This window comes from Gossypium hirsutum, chromosome A05 (genome assembly GCF_007990345.1).
Source record: "Gossypium hirsutum isolate 1008001.06 chromosome A05, Gossypium_hirsutum_v2.1, whole genome shotgun sequence".
NCBI lineage: Eukaryota > Viridiplantae > Streptophyta > Magnoliopsida > Malvales > Malvaceae > Gossypium > Gossypium hirsutum.
This window is the reverse complement of record NC_053428.1, coordinates 67,084,054-67,089,692: the sequence shown is the minus strand read 5'-3', so window position 1 is coordinate 67,089,692 and position 5,639 is coordinate 67,084,054. Positions and strand designations below refer to the sequence as shown.

At 32.0% G+C, this 5,639-nt stretch overlaps 1 non-coding gene across 1 annotated transcript; it reads right to left on the bottom strand.

Moving 5' to 3' along the window:
• Positions 1–4,366: 4,366 nt before the first annotated feature.
• On the bottom strand, positions 4,367–4,471 carry LOC121230016 (small nucleolar RNA R71). The gene has a single exon (XR_005927968.1). It is a non-coding gene; the product is annotated as a small nucleolar RNA R71 (small nucleolar RNA).
• Positions 4,472–5,639: the final 1,168 nt, after the last annotated feature.

The window sequence follows — 5,639 nt, the reverse complement described above, 5'->3', positions numbered from 1 at the left end:
ATAAAATATCGATACTTGGACAAAAAGGTATTGATACTTTTTGGCCTTGAGCAATTTTGACTTGTTTGAAAATTATTTTGACTTGATAAAATTATAAACACTTTCTTACTTAGTTAATTATTTTAACTTGATTTTAAAGTTGTTTCAATTTTTTTTAAGAGATCAAAGTAGATATTCAAAATTTTATCTCTTAGACTTCAATTTTAAACAAATCATTTTGTCAATTTTGTTCAATTTTAACTTTTATTCAAAAACACTTCAATTTCTTATATCAAAACATTGTATCAAATAAAGCTTGGTTTAACAGGCATGCTGAGGATGACAGTAAATGATAACAATTACAGTAACAATATTAACATGCGATTAACATGCTAATAGTAACGATTTGTTAATTAAGTAGTAATAGTAGACATGCGACAGTAAAATACGCAGAATTAACAGTGAACCAACATCAATCACATATCAACAATGACAATTCAGAATAATGGAAGCATTCCACGATTAAATCTACCATACATAGTTTCATTTCCATGTGTCGATCCATTAGTTTTTTAGTACCTCGTCAAAGGTTATTTTCTAATTAGATTAGATGTTACTTGACATAACTAAATTCGTTAGAGTAATATAAATAATACAATTGGACAAAATCAGAAACTAATCACCCAAATGTATTAGCACACACAAACGATTAAAGCACACACCTCCACTCTACACATTGTGCGACACTTCCTCAACTCATATTTGATCGAATTCACCTAGATCTGGCCTTTCAATTGACATTTACACACAAAACACTAGATATTAGAAATCAAAAATATGAATTTTAGGAAGATTCGAATGAGTTTGGTTAAGCAAGATGAAAATAATAACATAACTCAATTGCTCAACAGAAAAATGGGACCTAACCATTGAAATCAATCACACTTACCAACCTGCAACAAAAGATAACAGAATCCAAACGAACAAAGGATGAATCAACAAGAGGGAATAACAGATGTGATGCCAACAAGGTGGTAAAAAAGGGGTGGCAGGTAGGAAGAAAAGAGAGAAGAGGAAGGAAACAAGAGAAAGGAAAAGAGGGAGTGCAGTGAAAGGAAGAAAAAGAAAAGTAAAAGTGGAGAGGAAAAAGAGGAGGCGAAAGTTAAAAACAAAAGAATGAAAAGGGGGCCGACCATGCTATAATTCATTTAAGTACCTAGGGTTTTCGACACATTAGGATTTACTTCACAATAATTTACAAAAGGTATCAATACTCGTAGGAAAGGTATCAATACTTACTGATAAAATTTTTGGCATTTGACAGACCAAGCCCAAGCAAATAGAAAATTAACATAATCCAACAGTCATAGATTTAACCCAAAACTTTTAACACACATTTTGGGACATGACACTAAATTACTTAAATATTAAAATTATGAGATTAACTATTTAGAGTGACAAGCAGAAGATTGATTAATATTCATGGTTGCAATTAACCTAAAATTAGATATTTTACCAATTAATTATTAATTAACCTAAAATTAGATATTTTACCAATTATTTATTAATTAACCTAATTAATACCTCTCGGCCTGTAATTAAATTAACTAATCGACTTAGTTTACTTGTCTTTCGACTTGATGGATCTATGTAGGGCTAAATTGAATAGGTTCTACGGAGAATACCCTTTAGGTCTCATATACCTAAATTACTTCTTAGAGTTGTCAAATCTAGGTTTCAAGCATATTCGATCTAATCAAATTAATTTATTTTCAAACCTTAAACTAGATTAATTACTCCCACTTCAATTAACAAATATCCCTATGGATTTAGTTACTACCCACTTTATATGCAATTAACCTAATCAAATTGTAGAGCATTGAAATAATGAGAAACAATAAGAAAAGAGTAAGAGATGTTTAGAAAATCTGAAGACTCCAAAGCTTGAGACCAATTGGGTCACAATGTAGATTCGTTAACACTTGCAATTGGAAATCAGTAATAACAAAAGTGTGAACAAAAAATAAAAAAATAAAGAATAGAAACTAAAAGTTTACTTAGAATGGGAAAACTAAAAAGAACAAAGTTGAATCCCTAAATCTACCAAAAACTACTAAACTAAAGAAAAAATGAGCCTCCTGATTAGATGTTTTAACATTACATTTATAGAAGTAATGTATTTTGACCTAATTGGGTTGACTCGATCGTTAATTACAAGTTAATGGCGATTGTACGAACATAAACACTCTTGTAGATTTATTGGGTTACGAAACTGTCTAACAATGGGGAGTCAAGCCCAAATTTGACACAAGCCTGTGTCTGTGCAAAAATTAGCATTGGGACAATTGTTTAGAGGTCCCTACACTTTGAAAATATTAAAAATTAGAACATGAAGATTGCTCAAGAAACTTTCTACCCCATTGCTAAATTTTGCATGAGCCCATGCTTAAATCAAGCAGCCAACTCACCCTCATTTCCACTTGTTATGGTTGGCCATTAATGGGAGACAACCAAGGGATCTTTAACACTATTTTTAGTAAATTCAACCACCAAAATCAAATATAAATACCATACTCCTCTCACCTTTTAATTCATCCATTAATCCCCAAAATCATCCATCATTCCTTCATTCATTACTCATCCATTCATTTTCTTTCTTCTTTCCATGCCTAGCATTTTAGCTTGCAAAACTATGATAAGGTTGTCTCTTGGTTGGCCACCTTGAGAAGCCATTGGTAAAGGAGAAACAGGAGAATTGGAGGAAAACGTCTTCATTTGGAGTCCACGAGATTACCGATTTGAACAGAGTTTACTCTTCCATTCCTTTGTTATTTTGATCTAATAATGTTTGCAATGTGTTTTATGATCTTGTCATCAATAATGGTAGCTTAATCTGTTGAGCTAAGATGATTGTGTTTATTCAATGAAGTTTGTTAACTCGTGTTTATAGTGTTTGTGCCTTAGTCGATCAAGTTTTCAATTAAACTTAACTATGTATTTCATTCATACGTGATTGATGCATTTGAATTAGTAGAGCGATCCTGACCAAATGACAACTAATGGACACAATAATTGAAAAGTTCATGCTTAATTTAGGTCTTGATCCAACTAAATTAAAGGTTCATAATAACTTTGACGAGCTCTATTATCTTGCATAGTTTTTAGGTTTATGTAATTAAATTGTTTCAAACCTGATTCGTCTCTATTACTTCACATGAATTCTAATAAACTCTTAGTTTAATATGGTCAATAAAATGCATATTTCACTAAGTAAAATATTCGAAAAGGACTTAATTTGGTTTTCCAAACTCATGAAAGATTGAGTTACCATGGAATGTAATCTGACCACTATTAAGCATGAGAAAAATAAACTAAGTTCAATAGGGTAATTATCCTAGCATATTCATGTTATTGATTATTGAATTTTGTGCTTTTGTTGCTAAACTCATCTCGTACATTTCATTTCATACCTTGCATTTAGATTAAATTGCATTAGGATCATCTTGCATTTAGATAATTCAATTTAACTTAATTATCATCACTCAAAATATTTTTATCACCAAATTGTTAACTTTAGTTTTACAATTACTTGATTAAGATATACAGTTCCTGCGGAGATGATAACTATTTTACTTACTTTATTACTTGATAACAAATTTTACACTTGCTCAAACCCGAGTGTTAAAAGGTTTTAGCGTCGTTTCCTGGGACTATTGTCTTAATCATTTTTGTTAATTTATTCTTTTCAATTTGGTTTTTACTTTTACTTGACTTCTAACTTTATTAATTTATTCTTTATTCTTTATTGTTTGTGATTTATCTTTCTAGTGTTTATGAGTATGGATCAAATAATTGATTTACTACCAGTAGACCTTGAAATCAAGCGAATGTTTAAACAAAGAAAACGTTAATGATTAGCCCAAAGACAAGTTGATATGGACCTTGGAAATTAGAATGATGGACAAGGTAATGGAGCCAATCATGTGCACAATCTCATCCTTATTGTTGATGATAGGGATTGTGCCATAAGAAAGTACATTGTGCCCCTTTTCAATGAATTAAATTTCAGGAATTAGAAGGTCGGAGATCAAGGCACCCCAATTTGAAATGAAACCAGTGATGTTTCAAATGCTCTAAATGGTGGGCCAGTTTAATGGAATCCCTATGAAAGATCCATACCTTCACCTTCGATTATTCATGAAGGTGAGTGATTTGTTTAAGATAGTCAGCGTTACTGAAGACGCGTTGAAGTTGAAGTTGTTTCCATACTCGTTGCGAGATCAAGCACGAGCATGGCTTAATTCATTGCCCCCAAGTTCAATATCCACATGGCAAGAATTAGCAGAAAGGTTTTTGGTAATGTATTTCTCACCAAGTAAAAACTCTAAGTTGCAAAATGAGATAACCACTTTTTCACAATTGGATGACGAATCCTTGTACGAGACGTGGGAAGGAATCAAGGAATTACTTCATGGTGTCCTCATCATGGGATTCCACATTGTATCCAATCAGAGACATTTTATAATAGTCTCAACGCACACACAAGGTTGGTGGCAGATGCTTCTGCGAATGGTGCTCTGTTTTCAAAGTCTTATAATGAAGCTTACGAGATTATTGATAGGTCACTAGCAAAAACTACCAATGGCCAAAAAATTGAAACAATTTAGGAGGAAGAGTAACGAGAATGCATGAAGTGGGCGTATTTACATCACTCTCAGCTTAGGTATCTTCTATTTCTTCAATGTTGAAACAATTTACCGCTAATGGTTTGAATAATTTCACAACTCAGTCACCAAGTCAGTTTGATATTGTTTCTTGTGTATACTGCGGGAATGGCCATTCTTTCGAGAATTGTCCATAACATCCCAAGTTAGTTTATTATGTAGGAAATCAACACCAAAATAAAAGTTGACACGGACCATAGTCCAACATCTACAATCCTTCATGGCGCACATCCAAACTTTTATCAGAGTAACCAAGGAAATGGACCAAAAAACTACATGCAGCATAGACCAAGTCAACCCCAAGGGTTTAATCTACAAGCCCTAAAACCAAGTAGCAAAATTGAAAATTTTGGAGAATCAAATGGGTTAGTTAGCTACGGAGTTACATAACCGACCGTAAGGAACCTTGCCAAGTGATATAGAAAATCCAAGGAATTTGGGTATGGAACATTGCAAGGTAGTCGCTTGTAACAGCCTGTTTTCAATGAAATCAAAATAGTGGTTTCGAGATCACAAACCTAATAAGTAAATTATTATTTTATTGTTTTTTAATGTCTATGGAATGTCAGTAAGGTCGTATTAAAATTTTGTTAACAAATTTTTACATTTGCATGTTTAATCTCGTAAAAATGACTAAATAGTACAAGGTGCAAAAATAGAGTTCTATTTGTTAAGAGGGTTAAATGGCTATCAAACTTAAATTTGAGTGGACTTACATGGTAATTAACACTTACATGGTAATTAACCCATTCATATTATTAGTGGACAAATATGGGCATGAAATTGGTGTTTTATTTAGTTTAAATAAAAGGTTAATAAAGTAATTTATAATAAACTTAAAACAAATAAAAGAAAATTAAAAACTCATCTTCTTCAAGATTTTGTTCCACCAAAATTAGAAGGAAAGAAACACTATTTTAGGGTTATTCATTCGGT